Here is a 24665-nt window from a genome sequence, read left to right as displayed (position 1 = left end):
CCAGTAGTTTTGAGGCAAAGGGGAGAAGTGATATAGGGCGATAGCTAGATACAGAGGATGGGTCAAGAGAGGGCTTTTTGAGGATAGGTGTGATTGAGGCATGTTTAAAGCTTGAGGGGAAAATGCCAGTTGTTAGTGATAGGTTGAAGAGATGGGTTAGGGTTGGGATGAAGACTGTGGTGAGGTTTGGGATGAAGTTTGATGGGAGTGGGTCAAGTGCACAGGTGGTGAGATGCGATCTTGAGAGTAGAGTGGAGAGTCCGTCTTCTGTAATGGTGGAGAAGTTGGTTTTGGAGGTGGAGGGCTGGGTAGTTGGGAGGAAGGGTTCTGGGGGTTGTTTACTAAAACTGTCTCTGATGTTCTCAATTTTCTGCTTGAAAAATGAGGCAAAGTCTTCAGCTGAGATGAGTGGGGAGGGAGGAGGTGCTGGGGGACGGAGGAGAGAGTTGAAGGTGTTGAATAACTGTTTGGGGTTGTGAGACAGGGAGGATATGAGAGATGAGAAGTAGGATTGTTTTGCTGTGGCGAGCGTGGTTTTGAAAGTAGTGAGGGACTGTTTGAATGCGATGAAGTGCTCGTTGGAGTGGGATCTTTTCCATCTGCGCTCAGCAGCTCTGGAAGCTCGCCTCAGTTCTTTGGTCATGCTGGTGTGCCAGGGTTGTCTGTTGATTTTGCGAGCTTTGGTATGTGTGAGAGGGGCAAGAGATTCCAAAGCTGCAGCTATTGTGGTGTTATATAGAGCGGCAGCATCATCCACATTGTGTAGGGAGCTTATGTCTGTGAGAGGGAGGAGGGATTCAGAGAGTGAGTGAAGATCAAGGTGTTTAAGATTTCTGCGAGGGTGTGAGAGTTTGTGGGGTGGGGGTTGTAGACAAGGAGTGGAAAGGGCAGAGAATGTAAGTAGGTTGTGGTCAGAAAGAGGAAGAGGTGAGTTTGAGAGGTTAGATAGGGAGCAGAGGCAGGTGAAAATGAGGTCCAGTGTGTGACCATCTTTGTGGGTGGCTGTAGAAGACCATTGAGTGAGGCCAAAGGAGGAAGTGAGAGATAGAAGTTTAGTGGCAGCTGAGAGGGAAGTGTCAATGGGGATGTTGAAGTCGCCCATGATGATAGTGGGGATGTCAGCGGCGAGGAAATGGAGAAGCCAGGTGGTGAAGTGGTCAAAGAAGGTGGTGGCTGGCCCTGGGGGACGGTAGATGACAGCCAGTTGGAGGTTGGAGGGGGAGTAGATGCGCACAGAGTGCACCTCAAAGGAAGGGAGGGTAACAGAGGGTGGCAGTGGGATTGGGGTGAAGGAGCAGTTATCTGACAGGAGAAAACCAACTCCTCCGCCATGTTTGCTGCTGGGGCGGGGTGTGTGGGAAAGGTGGAAGCCACCGTAAGAGAGTGCAGCAGGGGAGACTGTGTCAGAAGGGGTGAGCCAGGTTTCAGTGATGCCGAGGAAGGAGAGTTTGTTATTGATAAAGAGGTCATGGATAAATTAAAGTTTATTGCAGACAGAGCGTGCGTTCCATAGTGCTCCAGATAGGGAAATTGGGGTAGTTGGGGCTGGATGAATGGGTATGAGGTTACTGTACTTGCGAGGACGTGTAGAGGATCGTGGCAGGGGATTAGAAATGAGTGTGGGGATGTGATGAGGACGGCCAGGATTTGGGGATATGTCGCCAGCAATGAGGAGCAGCAGACTGAGCGTTAGAAGGTGTGAGCTGGATAGGTCATGATGTGGCCGTGTGTGCCTGGCGAGAAAGGATTGTATGTGGAGGAATAGTTCTGTGGAGGAGGTGAGATGACTGGGGAGGATGGAGGGAGAAATGACTAGTTCCTTACTGGGTGGAGGGACTACAGGAGATAGGAAGAAATAAAGTAGTATGGGGGTGAATGTTAAAAGAAACCAAAACATTATTGTGGTTTTCTATTCCTTTACCTTCCAGTCAATTCCAGTCCAATTCTAGTCTAATTCATAGCAATTTAAAGGGAACCTGTCACCCCGAAAATCGGGGGTGAGGTAATCCCACCGGCATCAGGGGCTTATCTGCAGCATTCTATAATGCTGTAGATAAGCCCCCGATGTTACCTGAAAAAGGAGAAAAAGACGTTAGATTATACTCACCCAGGGGCGGTCCCGCTGCTGGTCTGGTCAGATGGGCGTCTCCGGTCCGCTGCGTCGCCTCCCATCTTCTTTCCATGACGTCCTCTTCTGATCTTCAGCCACGGCTCCGGCGCAGGCGTACTTTGCTCTGCCCTGTTGAGGGCAGAGGATAGTACAGCAGTGCGCAGGCGCCGGAAAGGTCAGAGGCTCGGCGCCTGCGCACTGCAGTACTTTGTCTGCCCTCAACAGGGCAGAGCAAAGTACGCCTGCGCCGGAGCCGTGGCCGAAGATCAGAAGAGGACGTCATGGAAAGAAGATAGGAGGCGCCGCAGCGGACCGGAGACGCCCATCTGACCAGACCAGCAGCGGGACCGCCCCTGGGTGAGTATAATATAACGTCTTTTTCTCCTTTTTCAGGTAACATCGGGGGCTTATCTACAGCATTATAGAATGCTGCAGATAAGCCCCTGATGCCGGTGGGATTACCTCACCCGCGATTTTCGGGGTGACAGGTTCCCTTTAAAAATGCAATTTCTAAGATGGTCAGACACGTCTGGTCAGACTCATGGCTATGAATTTATGTGCACCTAAGGGCTCACAGCTGAGAGGGAGGATGTGGGCGTGTGTGTCCAGAGCACATGTTCACAGTTAAGCCAGGTCATACAGAGGGGGTGGGGTAGATGGCCACTCAGGTATGCAAGGAAAAAGCAAGAGAAGTGAAGTACAAATGGATAGAAAATAATGGGTAAGCAAAGAATGCCATGTGGCAATTACATGCACTTCATATACACAGAAAGCAGGAAAGCTGGGTGAAGCATACCAGGTGGGAATTATATGCACTTCATATACACAGAAAGCAGGAAAGCTGGGTGAAGCATACCAGGTGGGAATTATATGCACTTCATATACACAGAAAGCAGGAAAGCTGGGTGAAGCATACCAGGTGAGAATTATATGCACTTCATATACACAGAAAGCAGGAAAGCTGGGTGAAGCATACCAGGTGGGAATTATATGCACTTCATATACACAGAAAGCAGGAAAGCTGGGTGAAGCATACCAGGTGGGAATTATATGCACTTCATATACACAGAAAGCAGGAAAGCTGGGTGAAGCATACCAGGTGGGAATTATATGCACTTCATATACACAGAAAGCAGGAAAGCTGGGTGAAGCATACCAGGTGGGAATTATATACACTTCATATACACAGAAAGCAGGAAAGCTGGGTGAAGCATACCAGGTGGGAATTATATGCACTTCATATACACAGAAAGCAGGAAAGCTGGGTGAAGCATACCTGTGGGTAGACAAAACAAATGGATTAGATGATACAGGTGGTGATGAGGATGATGAAAGTACAGCAGTGATGAATGGTCAAATGCCCCATGGAATTCTAGTCTAATTCATAGCAATTAAAAAACTGCAATTTAAAAATGCAATTTCTAAGATGGTCAGACATGTCTGGTCAGACTCATGGCTATGAATTTATATTATACAGTATGGAGCATCATGTGCGGCCATTATACAGTATGGAGCATCATGTACGGTCATTATACAGTATGGAGCATCATGTGGGGTCATTATACAGTATGGAGCATCATTTGGGGTCATTATACAGTATGGAGCATCATGTGCGGTCATTATACAGTATGGAGCATCATGTGCGGTCATTATACAGTATGAAGCATCATGTACGGTCATTATACAGTATGGAGCATCATGTACGGTCATTATACAGTATGGAGCATCATGTGGGGTCATTATACAGTATGGAGCATCATGTGGGGTCATTATACAGTATGGAGCATCATGTGGGGTCATTATACAGTATGAAGCATCATGTACGGTCATTATACAGTATGGAACATCATGTGGGGTCATTATACAGTATGGAGCATCATGTGCGGTCATTATACAGTATGGAGCATCATGTGCGGTCATTATACAGTATGAAGCATCATGTACGGTCATTATACAGTATGGAGCATCATGTACGGTCATTATACAGTATGGAGCATCATGTGCGGTCATTATACAGTATGGAGCATCATGTGGGGCCATTATACAGTATGGAGCATAATGTAGGTCATTATACAGTATGGAGCATCATGTGGGGTCATTATACAGTATGGAGCATCATGTACGGTCATTATACAGTATGGAGCATCATGTGGGGTTATTATACAGTATGGAGCATCATGTAGGGTCATTATACAGTATGGAGCATCATGTGCAGCCAATATACAGTATGGAGCATCATGTGCAGTAATTATACAGTATTGAGCATCATGTGCAGCCATTATACAGTATGGAGCATCATCTGCGGTCATTATACAGTATTGAGCATCATGTGCGGCCAATATACAGTATTGAGCATCATGTGCGGCCATTATACAGTATTGAGCATCATGTGGGGCCATTATTCAGTATGGAGCATCATGTGCGGCCATTATACAGTATGGAGCATCATGTGCGGTCATTATACAGTATGGAGCATCATGTGCGGTCATTATACAGTATGGAGCATCATGTGCGGTCATTATACCGTATGGAGCATCATGTGCTGTCATTATACCGTATGGAGCAGCATGTGCGGTAATTATACAGTATGGAGCATCATGGGTGGTCATTATACAGTATGGAGCATCATGTGCAGTCATTATACAGTATGGAGCATCATGTGCAGTCATTATACAGTATGGAGCATCATGTGCAACTATTATACAGTATGGAGCATCATATGCGGTCATTATACAGTATGGAGCATCATGTGCGGTCATTATACAGTATGGAGCATCATGTGCAGTCATTATACAGTATGGAGCATCATGTGCAGCTATTATACAGTATGGAGCATCATGTGGGGTCATTATACAGTATGGAGCATCATGTGCGGTCATTATACAGTATGGAGCATCATGTGCGGTCATTATACAGTATGGAGCATCATGTGCGGTCTGTTATGGACCTGGTGGTTAGGAGCACCCGGAACGACCTGATGGTTAAACTAACACAGGACAAGCTCTGGGAAGTGGGAGCTCTGCTGACCGCAACCCCTAATCCTATCACACACACTAGAAATAGCCGTGGAGCGTACCTAACTCTACCTAGACGCCTCTTCACAGCCTAAGAGCTAACTAGCCCTAGAGATAGAAAATAAAGCCTACCTTGCCTCAGAGAAATTCCCCAAAGGAAAAGGCAGCCCCCCACATATATTGACTGTGAATTAAGATGAAAGTCACAAACACAGGAATGAAACAAGTTTCAGCAAAGGGAGGCCAGACTTACTAAACAGACTGAGGATAGAAAAGGTATCTTTGCGGTCAGCACAAAAACTACAAATAGACCACGCAGAGTGTGCAAAAAGACCTCCGCACCGACTCACGGTGCGGAGGTGCCACTCTGCATTCCAGAGCTTCCAGCTAGCAAGGCAAAATCATGATAGCAAGCTGGACAAGAAAACAATGAACAAATAATAAACTAGCAGGGACTTAGCTTCTGCTGGAGTAGACAGGTCACCAGAAAGATCCAAGAGCGAACAGAACCAGTACAAGAACATTGACAGCTGGCATGGAGTAACGATCTGAGTGGAGTTAAATAGAGCAGCCAGCCAAAGAATAAACTAAGTCACCTGTGGAAGGAACCTCAGAAGCAGCAGCTCCACTCACAGCCACCAGAGGGAGTCCATGGACAGAACTCGCCGAAGTACCATTCATGACCACAGGAGCGAGTTCGATAACAGAATTCACAACAGTACCCCCCCCCTTGAGGAGGGGTCACCGAACCCTAACCAGAGCCCCCGAGCCAAATGAAAGGCACGAACTAGATCGGCAGCATGAACATCAGAGGCAAAAACCCAGGAATTATCTTCCTGACCATAACCCTTCCACTTGACCAGGTACTGGAGTTTCCGTCTCGAAATACGAGAATCCAAAATCTTCTCCACCACATACTCCAACTCCCCCTCGACCAACACCGGGGCAAGAGGATTAACGGAGGGAACCATAGGCGCCACGTATCTCCGCAATAACGACCTATGGAACACATTATGGATGGCAAAAGAAGCTGCAAGGGCCAAACGAAATGACACAGGATTGAGAACTTCAGAAATCTTATACGGACCAATGAAACGAGGCTTAAACTTAGGAGAGGAAACCTTCATAGGAACATAACGAGACGACAACCAAACCAAATCCCCAACACGAAGTCGGGGACCAACACAGCGCCGGCGGTTAGCGAAACGTTGAGCCTTCTCCTGGGACAATGTCAAATTGTCCACCACATGAGTCCAAATCTGCTGCAACCTGTCCACCACAGTATCCACACCAGGACAGTCCGAAGGCTCAACCTGCCCTGAAGAGAAACGAGGATGAAAACCAGAATTACAGAAAAAAGGCGAAACCAAAGTAGCCGAGCTGGCCCGATTATTAAGGGCGAACTCAGCCAAAGGCAAGAAGGACACCCAATCATCCCGATCAGCAGAAACAAAGCATCTCAGATATTTTTCCAAAGTCTGATTAGTTCGTTCGGTTTGGCCATTTGTCTGAGGATGGAAAGCCGAAGAAAAAGACAAATCAATGCCCATCTTAGCACAAAAGGACCGCCAAAACCTCGAAACAAACTGGGAACCTCTGTCCGAGACGATGTTCTCCGGAATGCCATGCAAACGAACCACATGCTGGAAAAACAATGGCACCAAATCAGAGGAGGAAGGCAATTTAGACAAGGGTACCAAATGGACCATATTAGAGAAGCGATCACAAACCACCCAAATGACCGACATCCTTTGAGAGACAGGGAGATCTGAAATAAAATCCATGGAAATATGCGTCCAGGGCCTCTTCGGGACCGGCAAGGGCAAAAGCAACCCACTGGCACGAGAACAGCAGGGCTTAGCCCGAGCACAAGTCCCACAGGACTGCACAAAAGAACGCACATCCCGTGACAAAGAAGGCCACCAAAAAGATCTAGCCACCAAATCTCTGGTACCAAAGATTCCAGAATGACCAGCCAACACCGAACAATGAACCTCAGAGATAACTCTACTAGTCCACCATAAACAGTTTCTCCGCTGGACAACGGTCAGGTCTATCAGCCTGAAACTTCTGCAGCACCCGCCGCAAATCAGGGGAGATGGCAGACAAAATTACCCCCTCTTTATGAATACCCGCCGGCTCAGGAACACCCGGAGAGTCAGGCACAAAACTCCTTGACAGGGCATCAGCCTTCACATTCTTAGAGCCCGGAAGGTACGAAACCACAAAATAAAAACGGGAGAAAAACAGCGACCATCGAGCCTGTCTAGGATTCAACCGTTTGGCAGACTCGAGATAAGTCAAATTCTTGTGATCCGTCAAAACCACCACACGATGCTTGGCTCCTTCAAGCCAATGTCGCCACTCCTCGAATGCCCACTTCATGACCAACAACTCTCGATTGCCAACAACATAATTGCGCTCAGCAGGCGAGAACTTTCTAGAAAAGAAGGCACATGGTTTCATCACCGAGCCATCAGAACTTCTTTGCGACAAAACAGCCCCTGCTCCAATCTCAGAAGCATCAACCTCGACCTGAAACGGGAGCGAAACATCTGGCTGGCACAACACAGGGGCAGAAGAAAAACGACGCTTCAACTCCTGAAAAGCCTCTACAGCCGCAGAGGACCAATTGACCACATCAGCACCTTTCTTGGTCAAATCAGTCAACGGTTTAGCAACACTAGAAAAATTAGCGATGAAGCGACGGTAAAAATTAGCAAAGCCCAGGAACTTCTGCAGGCTCTTCACAGATGTCGGCTGAGTCCAATCATAAATGGCCTGAACTTTAACAGGGTCCATCTCGATAGTAGAAGGGGAAAAAATGAAACCCAAAAATGAAACCTTCTGAACTCCAAAGAGACACTTTGACCCCTTCACAAACAAGGAATTCGCACGAAGGACCTGGAACACCATTCTGACCTGCTTTACATGAGACTCCCAATCATCCGAAAAGACCAAAATATCATCCAAATATACAATCATGAATCTATCCAGGTACTCTCGGAAGATGTCATGCATAAAGGACTGAAATACAGATGGAGCATTAGAAAGCCCAAATGGCATAACCAGGTACTCAAAATGGCCCTCGGGCGTATTAAATGCTGTTTTCCATTCATCGCCCTGTTTAATACGCACAAGATTATACGCCCCTCGAAGATCTATCTTGGTGATCCAACTAGCCCCCTTAATCCGAGCAAACAAATCAGAGAGCAGCGGCAAAGGGTACTGAAATTTGACTGTGATCTTATTAAGAAGGCGGTAATCAATACAAGGTCTGAAAGAACCATCCTTCTTGGCCACAAGAAAGAACCCTGCTCCCAACGGTAATGACGACGGGCGAATATGACCTTTCTCCAAGGATTCCTTTATATAACTCCGCATAGCGGCGTGCTCTGGCACAGATAAATTGAACTGACGGCCCTTAGGAAACTTACTACCAGGAATCAAATTAATAGCACAATCGCAATCCCTATGAGGAGGTAGGGCACTGGATTTGGGCTCATCAAATACATCCCGGTAATCCGACAAAAATTCAGGGACTTCAGAAGGAGTGGAAGGCGAAATTGACAGCAATGGAACATCACCATGTACCCCTTGACAACCCCAGCTGGACACAGACATAGATTTCCAATCCAATACTGGATTATGGACCTGTAGCCATGGCAACCCCAAAACGACCACATCATGCAGATTATGCAAGACCAAAAAGCGAATATCCTCCTGATGTGCAGGAGCCATGCACATGGTCAATTGAGTCCAGTACTGAGGCTTATTCTTGGCCAAAGGCGTAGCATCAATTCCTCTCAATGGAATAGGATACTGCAAGGGCTCCAAGAAAAAAACCACAGCGCCTGGCAAACTCCAAGTCCATCAAATTCAGGGCAGCGCCTGAATCCACAAATGCCATAACAGAATAGGACGACAAAGAGCAAATCAGAGTAACGGACAAAAGAAATTTAGACTGTACCGTACCAATGGTGGCAGACCTAGCAAACCGCTTAGTGTGCTTAGGACAATCGGAGATAGCATGAGTGGAATTACCACAGTAAAAACACAGCCCATTCCGACGTCTGTGTTCTTGCCGTTCAGCTCTGGTCAAAGTCCTATCACATTGCATAGGCTCAGGCCTATGCTCAGAGAATACCGCCAAATGGTGCACAGCTTTGCGCTCTCGCAAGCGCCGATCGATCTGAATGGCCAAGGACATAGACTCATTCAGACCAGCAGGCGTGGGAAATCCCACCATGGCATCCTTAAGGGTTTCAGAAAGACCCTTTCTGAACATTGCCGCCAGGGCACACTCATTCCACTGAGTAAGCACAGACCACTTTCTAAACTTCTGACAATATACCTCCGCTTCATCCTGACCCTGACACAAACCAGCAAGATTTTCTCTGCCTGATCCACTGAATTTGGTTCATCATAAAGCAATCCAAGCGCCAGAAAAAACGCATCTACATCACGCAATGCAGGATCTCCTGGCGCAAGGGAAAATGCCCAGTCTTGAGGATCACCACGCAACAAAGAAATAATGATTTTTACTTGTTGAACGGGGTCACCAGAGTAGCGGGGTTTCAAAGCAAGAAACAGTTTACAATTATTTTTGAAATTCAGGAACTTAGATCTATCCCCAGAAAACAAATCAGGAATAGGAATTCTAGGCTCTAACATCGGATTCTGGACCACAAAATCTTGAATGTTTTGTACCCTTGCAGTGAGATGATCCACACAAGAGGACAGACCTTGAATGTCCATATCTACACCTGTGTCCTGAACCACCCAGAGGTTAAGGGGAAAAGAAAGACAAAACACACTGCAGAGGAAAAAAAATGGTCTCAGAACTTCTCTTATCCCTCTATTGAGATGCATTAATACTTTGGGCCAGCTGTACTGTTATGGACCTGGTGGTTAGGAGCACCTGGAACGACCTGATGGTTAAACTAACACAGGACAAGCTCTGGGAAGTGGGAGCTCTGCTGATCGCAACCCCTAATCCTATCACACACACTAGAAATAGCCGTGGAGCGTACCTAACTCTAACCAGACGCCTCTTCACAGCCTAAGAGCTAACTAGCCCTAGAGATAGAAAATAAAGCCTACCTTGCCTCACAGAAATTCCCCAAAGGAAAAGGCAGCCCCCCACATATATTGACTGTGAATTAAGATGAAAGTCACAAACACAGGAATGAAACAGGTTTCAGCAAAGGGAGGCCAGACTTACCAAACAGACTGAGGATAGAAAAGGTATCTTTGCGGTCAGCACAAAAACTACAAAAAGACCACGCAGAGTGTGCAAAAAGACCTCCGCACCGACTCACGGTGCGGAGGTGCCACTCTGCATCCCAGAGCTTTCAGCTAGCAAGGCAAAATCATGATAGCAAGCTGGACAAGAAAACAATGAACAAATAATAAACTAGCAGGGACTTAGCTTCTGCTGGAGTAGACAGGTCACCAGAAAGATCCAAGAGCGAACAGAACCAGTACAAGAACATTGACAGCTGGCATGGAGTAACGATCTGAGTGGAGTTAAATAGAGCAGCCAGCCAAAGAATAAACTAAGTCACCTGTGGAAGGAACCTCAGAAGCAGCAGCTCCACTCACAGCCACCAGAGGGAGTCCATGGACAGAACTCGCCGAAGTACCATTCATGACCACAGGAGGGAGTTCGATAACAGAATTCACAACAGCGGTCATCATACCGTATGGAGCATCATGTGCGGTCATTATACCGTATGGAGCATCATGTGTGGTCATTATACCGTATGGAGCATCATGTGCGGCCAATATACAGTATGGAGCATCATTTGCGGCCATTATACAGTATGGAGCATCATGTGCAGTCATTATACAGTATGGAGCATCATGTGCAGCTATTATACAGTATTGAGCATCATGTGTGGCCATTATACAGTATGGAGCACTGTGTGGCCATATTTTTTTGTTTATAATTATTCTTTATGAACAGTGTTATCAGCAGTGCTAAATGGGTGTGGTTGGGATGTGAATATGGGTGGGGCTAGTGAATGGGTGTGGCCAGAGGCATGGCCTAAAATTTGCCGCGTTGTGCGCCGCAAACTTTGTCCCTCTTTCCCAGCTTCAAAAGTTGGGAGGTATGCTATAAAGGGTGCTGCTTTAAACTTCAGGATCTGCCTATAAGGGTGCTGCTTTAAACTTCAGGATCTGCATGTAGGGGGCTGCCTTATACTTCAGGATCTGCCTATAGGGGGGCTGCCTTATACTTCAGTATCTCCCTATAGGGGGGCTGCCTTATACTTCAGGATCTGCCTGTAGGGGGGCTGCCTTATACTTCAGGATCTGCCTATAGGGGGCTGCCTTATACTACAGGGTCTGCCTATGGGGTGATGCCTTTTACTAGAGTCTGCCTATGGGGTTCTGCCTTATACTACAGGGTCTGCCTATGGGGTGCTGCCTTATACTAACAAAAGGGGAGAAGCCAGCGCTGCTTGTGGTCAGAAAGCAATACTAAAAGTGCACATGCACATATTAATTTCTGACTGTATATCAAAATGAGACATTTAGCAAACAATTGATCAATTCTTTGAGCCACCCCGCCACTTCACGGCATTCTCTTGGGGCAGTCCTACTCTACGATTTTTATATTCGCTGTGCCATTACGGCCTCCTTAATATGTTAGGAGAAAGACCACGTTAATCCCACTCTTCGTTTTTTTGGGTTATATTCGCTGTGCCATTACGGCCTCCTAAATGTGTTAGAAGCGGGACCATATTGAATGCAAACCGTACCTGTAGCATTTCTGAATCACTCCCATGGCGCCAAAAAGGGTATGCGCAAATAACGGTCGACCAGGTCCAAGCATGGACATTTCAGATCTGACCTCCACACAGCCTGACCAGCACCATAGATAAAGAGAGAGACAGGCACAGGTGCACTAATTAAAACAGAGCCTAGGGCAGGGCTGCTGTATGTGTGTACAGCAGCCTAGATCAATCACAAAGAAAACAGAAAAAACGGCGTAAATGACCAAGCGCACACGGCAACAGTGGTGGTCAGCCACAAACCAATATAAGAACAAAAGGGGAGAAGCCAGCGCTGCTTGTGGTCAGAACGCAATACTAAAAGTGCACATGCACATATTAATTTCTGACTGTATGTCAAAATGAGACATTTAGCAAACAATTGATCAATTCTTTGAGCCACCCCGCCACTTCACGGCATTCTCTTGGGGCAGTCCTACTCTACGATTTTTATGTTTGCTGTGCCATTACGGCCTCCTTAATATGTTAGGAGAAAGACCACGTTAATCCCACTCTACGTTTTTTTTGGGGGGTTATATTCGCTGTGCCATTACGGCCTCCTAAATGTGTTAGAAGCGGGACCATATTGAATGCAAACCGTTCACATGTCACTAATCCAATGTGATCTACTTACTACAATTATCGCTTGTTCCGATCTTGTGTGGCACACTAAAACTAGCATACTAATCTATTCTCAGTCTGCCACACAAGATCGGAACTAACGGCTGCACTTACTGATCCCAATAAAAAAAAAACATTCTCACAAAGTTTGCTTGATAAATTTTATTTACCGGTAACAAAATATTATTTTTTGTAAAATAATTAATGTAGAAACTTGATTCCAGCTCACCCAATTGCTCCATGCTCATCTACCTGGGGCCCAGACTCCGGCTCGCCCTGGCCTCACATCAAGGAAAATAGAAAAAATTGGAGTCTGGCACAACAGGACTGGATTTTCCTTTTCTTTTTCAAAAGAAATTATAGTGCATGCAAAAGAAAAATGTACATGGTTGACATGACCCAGTCAACACGTTTCCACTGCACTAGGCAGTCTTACTCATGACTAATATTATTTAACCATTAGTCATGAGTAAGCTAAAGCTCGTTAATATCTCCTCCTCAGGGCCTTCTGGGTTTTTTTCCGCAAAAAATCTAATATTTCCTGGGATATCTCAGACGGAGACATCATATCAAGCACAGCAGCAGCAGCAGCACTCCGCTAGCCACGGCTACTTCCACTAGTGCTGGGCTGCGACATTATGTCTACAGTTTTTGGGTTAATAAATCTTTTTCTAAGAAATACTACACCCGGATGGAGCGCTGTTCCTTTTACTTCTTGTGGCTATTATGTCTACAGTAATCACCTTTTCTGCAGAACAGAAGCGCTCTTCTAGTATGATGCTTGGTTCAGTGGAATCAAAAGATGTATTTGCACCACTGCTGCTTGCCTGCTGCTGCTGTGATTGTGTGGACTCCGCAGGAAGACTTTCTTCAGGTCTACAAATGAGAAAAGACAATTAAAGAACCTAGATAGCAAAGATCAACATGGAGGATATTTCATATACTTACTCGCGCATGTCAAGGACAGGAAGCAGAAACTGAAGCCGTTTGGTGAATCTGTAGGGCTTCTTTTCTTTCTCACCAGCCTCTCCAGATTTCTCTCTCTCGCTCGGCTTTGGCCTTTATTTCACGTTTCAATTGGTCCCTTGCAGATCCCCACTTGGTCTTAATGAATTTCACTGTAGTAGAAGAAAAAACATAACTCAATTTCCCACTTTTTAAATTATAAAAAAAAAGTAGATCATATCATGTGCTGAGTACTTACATATCAAGTCTTGCTCCTTAACCCCTTAAGCCCCGAGGGTGGTTTGCACGTTAATGACCGGGCCAATTTTTACAATTCTGACCACTGTCCCTTTATGAGGTTATAACTCTGGAATGCTTCAACGGATCCCGGTGATTCTGACATTGTTTTATCGAGACATATTGTACTTCATGATAGTGGTAAAATTTCTTTGATATTAACTGCATTTATTTGTGAAAAAAAACAATTTTGGCAAAAATTTAGAAAATTTCGCAATTTTCCAACTTTGAATTTTTATGCCCTTAAATCACAGAGATATGTCACACAAAATACAAAGTAACATTTCCCACATGTCTACTTCACATCAGCACAATTTTGGAAACACATTTTTTTTGCGTGAGTTATAAGGGTTAAAAGTTGACCAACAATTTCTAATTTTTACAACACCATTTTTTTTAGGGACCACATCACATTTGAAGTCATTTTGAGGGGTCTATATAAAAGAAAATACCCAAGTGTGACACCATTCTAAAAACTGCTCCCCTCAAGGTGCTCAAAACCACATTCATTAAGTTTATTAACCCTTCTGGTGCTTCACAGGAATTTTTGGAATGTGTTAAAAAAATGAACATTTAATTTTGTTTCACAAAAAATTTACTTCAGCTCCAATTTGTTTTATTTTACCAAGGGTAACAGGAGAAAATGGACCCCAAAAGTTGTTGTAAAATTTGTCCTGAGTAACCCAATACCCCATATGTGGGGGTAAACCACTGTTTGAGCACATGGCAGAGTTCGGAAGGGAAAGAGCGCCATTTGACTTTTCAGTGCAAAATTGGCTGGAATTGAGATGGGACGCCATGTTGCGTTTGGAGAGCCACTAATGTACCTAAACATTGAAACCTCCCACAAGTGACACCATTTTGGAAAGTCGATCCCCTAAGGAATTTATCTAGATGTGTGGTGGGCACTTTGACCCACCAAGTGCTTCACAGAAGTTTATAATATAGATCCGTAACAATAAAAAATATTTTTTCACAAAAAAGAACTTTTCGCCCCCAATTTTTTATTTTTTCAAAGGTACCAGAAGAAATTGTACCCCAAAAGTTGTTGTGCAATTTGTCCTGGGTATGCTGATACCCCATATGTGGGGGTAAACCTGTTATGAACAGGTAATTCAGAACCACAATGGACCTTGAAGTTCAGAGCACACAAAGTGACCTGACATTTACCAAAAACATAGGACGAGCTCTGAGACGTGGAAACTCTGCTGACCGCAATCCCTAATCCTATCACACCACACTAGAGGTAGTCGTGGATTGCGCCTAACGATCCCTATGCAACTCGGCACAGCCTGAGAAACTAACTAGCCCTGAAGATAGAAAAATAAGCCTACCTTGCCTCAGAGAAATTCCCCAAAGGAAAAGGCAGCCCCCCACATATAATGACTGTGAGTAAAGATGAAATACAAACACAGAGATGAAATAGATTTAGCAAAGTGAGGCCCGACTTACTGAATAGACTGAGGATAGGAAAGATAGCTTTGCGGTCAACACAAAAACCTACAAACAACCACGCAGAGGGGCAAAAAGACCCTCCGCACTGACTAACGGTACGGAGGTGCTCCCTCTGCGTCTCAGAGCTTCCAGCAAGCAAGAAAAACCAATAAAGCAAGCTGGACAGAAAAAATAGCAAACAAAAGTAACACAAGCAGAACTTAGCTTATGCAGGATAGACAGGCCACAGGAACGATCCAGGAGGAAGCAAGACCAATACTAGAACATTGACTGGAGGCCAGGATCAAAGCACCAGGTGGAGTTAAATAGAGCAGCACCTAACGACTTAACCTCATCACCTGAGGAAGGAAACTCAGAAGCCGCAGTACCACTCTCATCCACCAAAGGAAGCTCATAGACAGAACCAGCCGAAGTACCACTCACGACCACAGGAGGGAGCTTGGCCACAGAATTCACAATATAAACCACTGATTGGGTGCATGGCAGAGCTCGGAAGCGAAGGAGCGCCGTTTGACTTTTCAATGCAAAATTGGCTGCAATTAAGATGGGACGCCATGTTGCATTTGGAGAGCCCCTGATGTGCCTAAACATTGAAACCCCCCACAAGTGACACCATTTTGGAAAGTAGACCCCCTAAGGGTCTTATCTAGATGTGTTGTGAGAGCTTTGAACCCCCAAGTGTTTCACTACAGTTAATAATGCAGAGCCGTGAAAATAAAAAATCATATTTTTTCCACAAAAATTATCTTTAACACCCAGTTTTGTATTTTCCCAAGGGTAACAGGAGAAATTGCTCCCCAAAAGTTGTTGTCCAATTTGTCCTGAGTACGCTGATACCTTATATGTGGGGGAACCACCGTTTGGGCGCATGGCAGATTTCAGAAGGGAAGGAACGCCATTTGGAATGCAGACTTAGATGGAATGGTCTGCAGGAGTCACGTTGCATTTGCAGAGCCTCTGATGTACCTAAACAGTAGAAACCCCCACAATTGACCCCATATTGGAAATTGGACCCCCCAAGGATCTTATCTAGTGTGTTGTGAGAACTTTGAACCCCCAAATATTTCACTACAGTTTATAATGCAGAGTCGTGAAAATAAAAAATAATTTTTTTCCTACAAAAATGGTTTTTTAGCCCCCCAAATTTTTATTTTCCCAAGGGTAAGAAGAGAAATCGGACCCCAGAAGTTAAAGTCCAATTTGTCCTGACTACGCTGATACCCCATATGTCGGGGTAAACCCCTGTTTGGGCACATGGGAGAGCTTGGAAGGGAAGGAGCACTGTTTTACTTTTTCAACGCAGAATTGGCTGGAATTGAGATCGGACGCCATGTCGCGTTTGGAGAGCCCCTGATGTGTCTAAACAGTGGAAACCCCCCAATTCTAACTGAAACTCTAACCCAAACACACCACTAACACTAATCACAACCACACCCCTAACCACAACTCCAACACAAACCTAACCCTAATCCCAACCATAACCCTAACCACACCCCTAACCCTGACACATCCCTAACCCTAATCCCAACCGTAAATGTAATCCAAACCCTAATCCTAGCCCCAACCCTAACACTAATGGGAAAATGGAAATAAATACATTTTTTAAATTTTTCCCTAACTAAGGGGGTGATGAGGGGGGATTTGATTTACTTTTATAGCGTTTTTTATTGCGGATTTTTATGATTGGCAGCCGTCACGCGCTAAAAGACTCTATTTATTGCAAAAAATATTTTTTGGCGTTACCACATTTTGAGAGCTATAATTTTTCCATATTTTGGTCCACAGAGTCATGTGAGGTCTTGTTTTTTGCGGGATGGGTTGATGTTTTTATTGGTAACATTTTCAGGCACAAGACATTTTTTGATCACTTTTTATTCCAATTTTTGTGAGGCAGTATGACCAAAAAACAGCAATTCCTGAATTTTTTTTATTTTTTTTATTTTTTTTGGGGGGGGGAGGGGGCGTTTATTCCGTTCCGCATTTGGTAAAATGGATAAAGCAGTTTTATTCTTTGGGTCAGTACGATTACAGCAATACCTCATTTATATAATTTTTTTGTGTTTTGGCACTTTTATATGATAAAAACTTTTTTATAGAAAAAATAATTATTTTTGCATCGCTTTATTCTGAGGACCATAACTTTTTTATTTTTTCACTGATGACGCTTTATAGCAGCTCGTTTTTTGCGGGACAAGATGCCGTTTTCAGCGGTACCATGGTTATTTATATCTGACTTTTTGATTGCGTGCCTTTCCACTTTTTGTTCGGCGGTATGATAAGAAAGCGTTGATTTTTGCCTCGTTTTTTTTTACGGTGTTCACTGAAGGGGTTAACTAGTGGGACAGTTTTATAGGTCGGTCGTTACGGACGCGGCGATACTAAATATGTGTACTTTTATTGTTTTTGTATTTAGATAAAGAAATGTATTTATGGGAATAATATATATATTTTTTTATTTAGGAATTTTTTTTTTTTACACAACTAAATATAACATCATGTTATAATTTCAGATCACTGATCTGACACTTTGCAGAGCACTGTGTAAGATCAGCAATCTGACGTGCACTGCTCCTGGCTTACCAGCGCCTGCTCTGAGCAGGCGCTTGGTAAGCCACCTCCTTGCAGGACCCGGATGCAGCCCCGTGGCAATTTTGGATCCGGGGCCTGCAGGGAGAAGAATGTAGGAGACCCTCGGAGCAACGCGATGTGATCACATTGCTCCGAGGGTCTCAGGGAAGCACGCAGGGAGCCCCCTCCCTGCGCGATGCTTCCCTATACCACCGGAAAACTGCTATCATGTTTGATCGCAGTGTGCCGGGGGTTAATGTGCCGGAGCGGTCCGTGACCGCTCCTGGCAAATAGTGCCATAGTGCCAGATGTCAGCTGCGATAGTCAGCTGACACTCCATGAGCGCGGCCGATCGCTATGGCATACTATCCCGTCCCGTCCCAGGTCACCTTGACAGGATAGTACGTCAATTGGGATTAAGGGGTTAAAATCCGCACACTGCCAGCGGTTTGGGATGAGGGACTGGGCCACATCCTCCCAGGCCTGCTCTTCATATCACGGTCGTGATAACTCTTCCGCTTTGAATCCCAAATGCTGGAATGATCTGAAGCAAAAAAATTCATTAGCAATAGCATATTTTTGAAAAGCTATGCAACCCCTCTTTTGCACTCTCCGCAACCCCTTTTTTCACTCTCTGCCACCCCTTTTGCACTCTCTGCAACCTCTCTTTTCCACTCTCTGCCACCCCTCTTTTGCACTCTCTGCAACCCCTCTTTTGAACTCTAAGCCACCCCTCTTTTGCACTCTCTGCCACCCCTCTTTTGTACTCTCTGCAACCCCTCTTTTGCAATCTTTGCAACCCCTCTTTTGAACTCTAAGCCACCCCTCTTTTGCACTCTCTGCAACCCCTGTTTTGCACTCTCTGCAACCCCTCTTTTTAACTCTGCCGCTGCTCTTTTGCACTCTCTACAACCCCTCTTTTGCACTCTCTGCCACGCTTCTTTTGCAGTCTCTGCCACCCCTCTTTTGAACTCTAAGGCACCCCTCTTTTGCACTCTCTGCAACACCTCTTTTGCACTCTCTGCAACCCCTCTTTTTAACTCTAAGCCACCCCTATTTTGCACTCTATGCCACCCCTCTTTTGCACTCTCTGCTATCCCTCTTTTGCACTCTCTGCCACCCGTCTTTTGAACTCTAAGCCACCCCTCTTTTGCACTCCCAGCAACCCCTCTTTTCCACTCTCTACAACCCCTCTTTTGCACTGACTACAACCCCTTTGGCACTCTCTGCCACCTCTCTTTTGCACGCTCTGCAACCCCTCTTTTGCACTCTATGCCACCCCTATTTTTCTATTTTTTATACTCCCCTCCCATCTCTGTATGGCCCCCGTCACAGCAAAAAACAACAGTACCGGGAGCCTGTGAGGGCTCTTCACCCACGGTCCCCCATAATAACCTGGAGCCTCTCGTATACTCCTCTACACCGAACAGGGGGCTTTCAGCACCCCTACAAACCTGATCGAGAAGGATGATTCTCTAGGTCCATCTTGTGTGTCTGCAGGCATGGAGTGATTAACTGCTAAAGTGATAAACAGGAAGTACATGGGAGTGTTCTAGTAAAAATACGGCGTTCCGCAAATACGGTCTTCACTGTGTACCGCAAAATCATTACACTGGGCAAGCTTCTGTTGTTTGTGGCCCCATAGATTTTCAATGAGGCTGGGTCTGTAAGCCGTGAAAAATATCGAGGAGGCTCAATATTTTTCACGGCCATAAATACAGCCCTCACGGCCATGTGGCATACGGCGCTCTGACGAAATCTATTGGGGCTGCAAAAACATGGCAAGTGTAAAAGAAGCCTAAATAAGCCACTTTTGGTTGATGACCACAGATCGACGTATTTGGCAATTATGGCTCAGATTCCAGGTGGGAATAGTTGACTGTTTTCCTTGATGCCCCAGGAGGTTCCGGTAAAACATTCTTATTAATTTGCTGCTCACAGAAATTCCCTCCATCAATAACATTGCTCTGGCCGCTGCATTGTCTGGGGTTGTGGCAGCTCTCTTAGGCCGGGATCACACATGCGAGAAACACGTCCGTGTCTCACATGTGAAACCCAAGCTCTGGCACCGGCACTTGGGAGCGGAGCGTGCGGCTCCATGTGTTGATATGCGGCCCCACGCTCCGCTCTGGAGTGCCGGCGCCAGAGCTTGGATTTCACATGCGAGACACGGACGTGTTTCTCGCATGTGTGATCCCGGCCTTAGATGGAGGCGCACGGCTCAGTCAGCACTAGGATTACCCCTGAATCTAGCGCTCTTGGAATCTCCCATCTGTAATATCACTAAGGTCTATGAAAGATCTCGGGGGATCCAATCACTTAATGGGGGGAATTGTTCTGCTTTTTGCAACGTTACCTGTTCTAAAAGGAGCAGCACCAGCAGACGAGCTGAATACTTGTCAGCACAGCAGAGTCCTGCATACACTGAGGTCCCTGATCATGTGACCCCTGACTCCTCCCTCCTGTGACCTCATCACAGGTCCTGTGCGCACAGAAAAGCCATATATGTGGTGGCGGCTCTGCAAGTGGAGGTAGGTGGTGGAGATTCCCCATTACTGGGTGCGGGGGACATTAACCCATTCAGTACTGAGACTCTTTTGGGGTCCCTGTGTGGTGTGAACAGTGAGGTAGCACCTCCCCTATGCCATGGACTATAGCCCCCACCCTGGATCTGCCCCATCCACCTTCCCTACAGCTCCTACCCAACATCCCCACAGTCCCTATCCCTATTGCCTTTATACACTTGCTTTGGCAAAACTGATGTGTATTTGGTCCTGCCAATAAAGCTTCTTTGAATCTTGAATCAGAATGCGGCTTCGCTGGTTCCACATTATTCCCAGTCAGACTCCTGCAGGATGGGAGGACAGAAGCCCAGAGAAGTTCTCCCACAATGCGATGACTCCTCTCCTGGCTCCAGCACAATAATGTAGATACCAGTGATGAGTGACCGCTCTCCACTACTTGATCCGGCATCGGGGGCTCGGACAAGCTTGTTACTGGAGTATCGCAGGTGATGGAGCGCCGTGCTCGAGTTCCCAGCCAATAAACATGCGGGGATTGCCCGCCATACACGGTGATGCTGTAGCCATGTTGGGTACTGGTATTACTGTGACTGTCCGGCCGCATCACGTTATCGGGTTTATAGAAGACCCAGTGACATGATGCTCGGCACACCGTCCTCAGGAAGCAGCTCAGGGAGAGTTGTTATAGGAGGGAGCGCTTAGATTATTGTCAGCCCCCTGAGGATTATAAAGTTGTATCCTTTATTGTCTTTCATGTGGCGCTATAGGGTGTATTTAACCCTTTCACCTTCCTGACCAGGCCAGATTTTCAACTCTGACCAAAGTCACTTTATGATTTAATAACTCTGGACGCTTCAATGGATCCCACTGATTCTGAGACTTTTCTTTATGACATATTCTACTTCATGATAGTGGTAAAATTTATTTAATATAACTTACATTTATTTGTGAAAAAAATCAGAAATTAAGAGAAAATTTTCAAAATTTAGCAATTTTCTAAATTTTAATTTTTGTGCCCATAAATCAGAGAGTCATGGCACCCAAAGTAGTTAATAAATAACATTTCCCACATGTCTACTTTACATCAGCACAATTTTTGAGACATAAATTTTTTTGGTTAGGAAGTTATAAGGGTTAAAGGTTGACCAACGATTTCTCATTTTTACAATAAAAATTTTTCAAAGCAATTTTTTTTAGGACCCACATCACATTTGAAGTGACTGTAAGAGGTTTAGCCACATAGTGTATCCTCACCCATCCCCTGTAGACTGTGAGCCCTTGCGGGCAGGGTCCTCTCTCCTCCTGTACTTGTGTGCCTTGTTTTACTCATGTTTATTGTAATTGTCTATATTTGCCCCGTTCACATGTAAAGCGCCATGGAATAAATGGCGCTATAAAAATGTATAATAACATTCAAGAAGTTTATTAACCCTTCAAGTGCTTCACAGGACCTGAAGAAACGTGGAAGGAAAAATTAACATTTAACTTTTCAGTCAAAATGATCTTTGAGCCCAAGTTTTTTTTACTTTACATAAGGGTAACAGGAGAAAATGGACCACAAAAGTTGTTGTGCAATTTCTCTTGAGCATGCCGATACCCCGTTTTTGGGGGAAAACCTTTGTTTGGGTGCACAGCAGTTCTCGGAAAGGAAGGAGCACTGTTTAAATTTTTGTACACAAAATTGGCTGGAATTGAGATCGGACACCATGTCGTGTTTGGAGATCTCCTAAACAGTGGAAATCCCCTACAAGTGACCCCATTTTGAAACTAGACCCCTAAAGGAAGTTATCTAGATGTGCAGTGAGGACTTTGAACCCCCAGGTGCCTCACAGAAGTTTACAATGTAGAGCCATGAAAATAAAAAATCAAATGTTTTCCACAAAAATGATCTCTTAGCCCCAGTTTTTTTTATTTTCACAAGGATAGCAGGAGAAAATGGACCACACACAATGTGTATACCTCCTGTATATCTCCTGAGCATACCGATACCCCACATATGGAGGAAAACCACTGTTTGGGCACACATCAGGCTCAGAAGGGACGGTGTGATGATTTGGAATGCAGACTTTGATAGAATGGTCTGAGTGCTTCATGTCACGTTTGCAGAGCCTCTGATGTGCCTAAACAGTGGAAATCCCCCACAAGTGACCCCATTTTGAAACTAGACCCCAAAAGGAATTTATCTAGAGGCATACTTTTATAGTAATGATTATAATTCTTTTGGTTTTACTGGTGTATGAACTTATTATGTGGTGTTATGTGTAAGATGTGTGGAGTACATCAGATTATAAAAGTGTGTTGTGTCAACAGGTTAAAAACTAATTTTATTAATTTGTCGACATGTGGTATGCTTTGAAGCAATCCTTAATTCAAAGACCAGGTTTCTCAGCCAAGGTTTCACAATGGTAAATTGTGTTCTTTCGGATTCCCTTCTTGGAGCATACTCTGCACTGTTTTTGTGATAGTCCTTTCTTTGCTGTTTTGGGAACCGGTCCTGGAAAATGTTGACCTGGGACAAGAAGGGAACTATAAGTTTTCCGAAGTACCGGAACCCTCATCTTTGAGTGCCAAACATTAAGGCCTTGATGACTACCTCCTCAAATTGAAAGAAGGTCCCTGTATTGCCTGCAGATCAGAACAGCACAAAAGCATTGTACGGTGTCATCTATACAATGTGCACGGCCAATTTTTTTGTACCATGCTTTAGCTTTTCACGGCACTGTATGGTTTGAGGACCTGATCTGAGAGATCTACACCCCATGTACCGATTGTAATTCAAGATCCAATTTGGCTTTGGGAATTGTGTTGTGGAACCATGAACAGTGACAAGGGAGCTGTTGTCACGGTGTATGGTGGTGAAGATAAGGATATACCTTTTAACCTTATACTCACCACCAGCATGTTGTCACTATATTGGGCTCGGCTTTCGTCCTTTCTCAGCATTTGCCCAATTTGTGGCTTAGGCAGGCCTCTCTGATTTTTTCACATGGTGCTTCAGGCAACTGTACTTCTGACAGAGAGGGCCTTGAATAGTGGGACGCTGGTGTAAAAGTTACCAGTGTAGAAGTGATAACCCTTATCCAGCAGTGGGTGCAGCAATTTCCACACAATTTTCGCACTCACCCCCAAGAAAGTGGGGCTTTCACAGGGGTTAATCTGGGTGTGCTTTCCCTTGTGGACCCTAAATCTGTGGGTGTACCCTGAGGTGCTCTCGCACAGTTTAATTCCATACCTGGCCCTCTTACTGGGCAGGCATTGGTGAAATTTTAGCCTCCCTTTGAAATGAACCAGAGATTCATCTATAGTGATGTCCCTTTGAAGGTTGTAGGCTTCAGCAAATTTTCTGCTAAAGTGTTCAACTATTTGCCAAATTTTATATAGAAGATCAAAGTTCGGATCGTCTCGGGGAGGACAGTGTGCATTATCACTATAATGCAATAATTTTTGGATCTCTTGCAAATCGTGTCCTTGCTATGGCCATACAGAATACTGGTACTGTAGAGAATATCAATACTCCAGTATCGCTGATTTTCGGATTATGCCCATATGCAGCACAATTCACCAAAATTTCATCATCTCTGCTGCATCTACAGGGGTCCATCTGGCGTATGATAACTTGGGATTTTGGGTGAAAAATAAATGGGCATACAAGTTTGTCTGGGCCACCATAAATTTATTATCTCCTCCCTGAAAAAGAATTTTAAGAAGTCAATTTCAGTGAGACAAAGGTGTCAAACTGGATTCTTGAGCTGCCGATGAAATCCGGAATAACGGGCTGATAATTTTTAGTGTTCACTACTAGTGTTGAGCATTCCGATACCGCAAGTATCGGGTATCGGCCGATACTTGCGGTATCGGAATTCCGATACCGAGATCCGATATTTTTGTGATATCGGGTATCGGTATCGGAAGTGTAAAATAAAGAATTAAAATAAAAAATATTGTTATATTCACCTCTCCGGCGGCCCCTGGACATCAGCGTGAGGAACCGGCGTCCGGCACGGCTTCTTTGTTCAAAATGAGCGCCTTTAGGACCTGCGGAATGACGTCGCGGCTTCTGATTGGTCGCGTGGCGGTCACATGGGCGGCACGCGACCAATCAGAAGCCGCGACGTCATTCCTCAGATAAATTCCTAGAATGAGCGCCTTTAGGACCTGAGGAATGACGTCGCGGCTTCTGATTGGTCACGTGGCGGTCACATGGGCGGCACGCGACCAATCAGAAGCCACGACGTCATTCCGCAGGTCCTAAAGGCGCTCATTTTGAACAAAGAAGCCGTGCCGGACGCCGGTTCCTCGCGCTGATGTCCAGGGGCCGCCGGAGAGGTGAATATAACAATATTTTTTATTTTAA

At 45.3% G+C, this 24665-nt stretch overlaps 1 protein-coding gene across 1 annotated transcript in view; it reads left to right on the top strand.

Annotated features, from left to right (window-relative positions):
• The first annotated feature begins 20282 nt into the window (after positions 1–20282).
• LOC138663609 (zinc finger protein 585A-like) overlaps positions 20283–24665 on the top strand; it is an 87891-nt gene continuing 83508 nt past the window's right edge. Inside the window, exon 1 of the mRNA XM_069749878.1 lies at positions 20283–20320. The gene's annotated coding sequence lies outside the window, so the exon portion shown is untranslated. The remainder of the gene's footprint in view (positions 20321–24665) is intronic.

Source organism: Ranitomeya imitator, chromosome 2 (genome assembly GCF_032444005.1).
Source record: "Ranitomeya imitator isolate aRanImi1 chromosome 2, aRanImi1.pri, whole genome shotgun sequence".
Classification (NCBI taxonomy): domain Eukaryota; kingdom Metazoa; phylum Chordata; class Amphibia; order Anura; family Dendrobatidae; genus Ranitomeya; species Ranitomeya imitator.
Note: the sequence above shows the minus strand (reverse complement) of the source record. Positions and strands in the feature narration are given on the sequence as shown.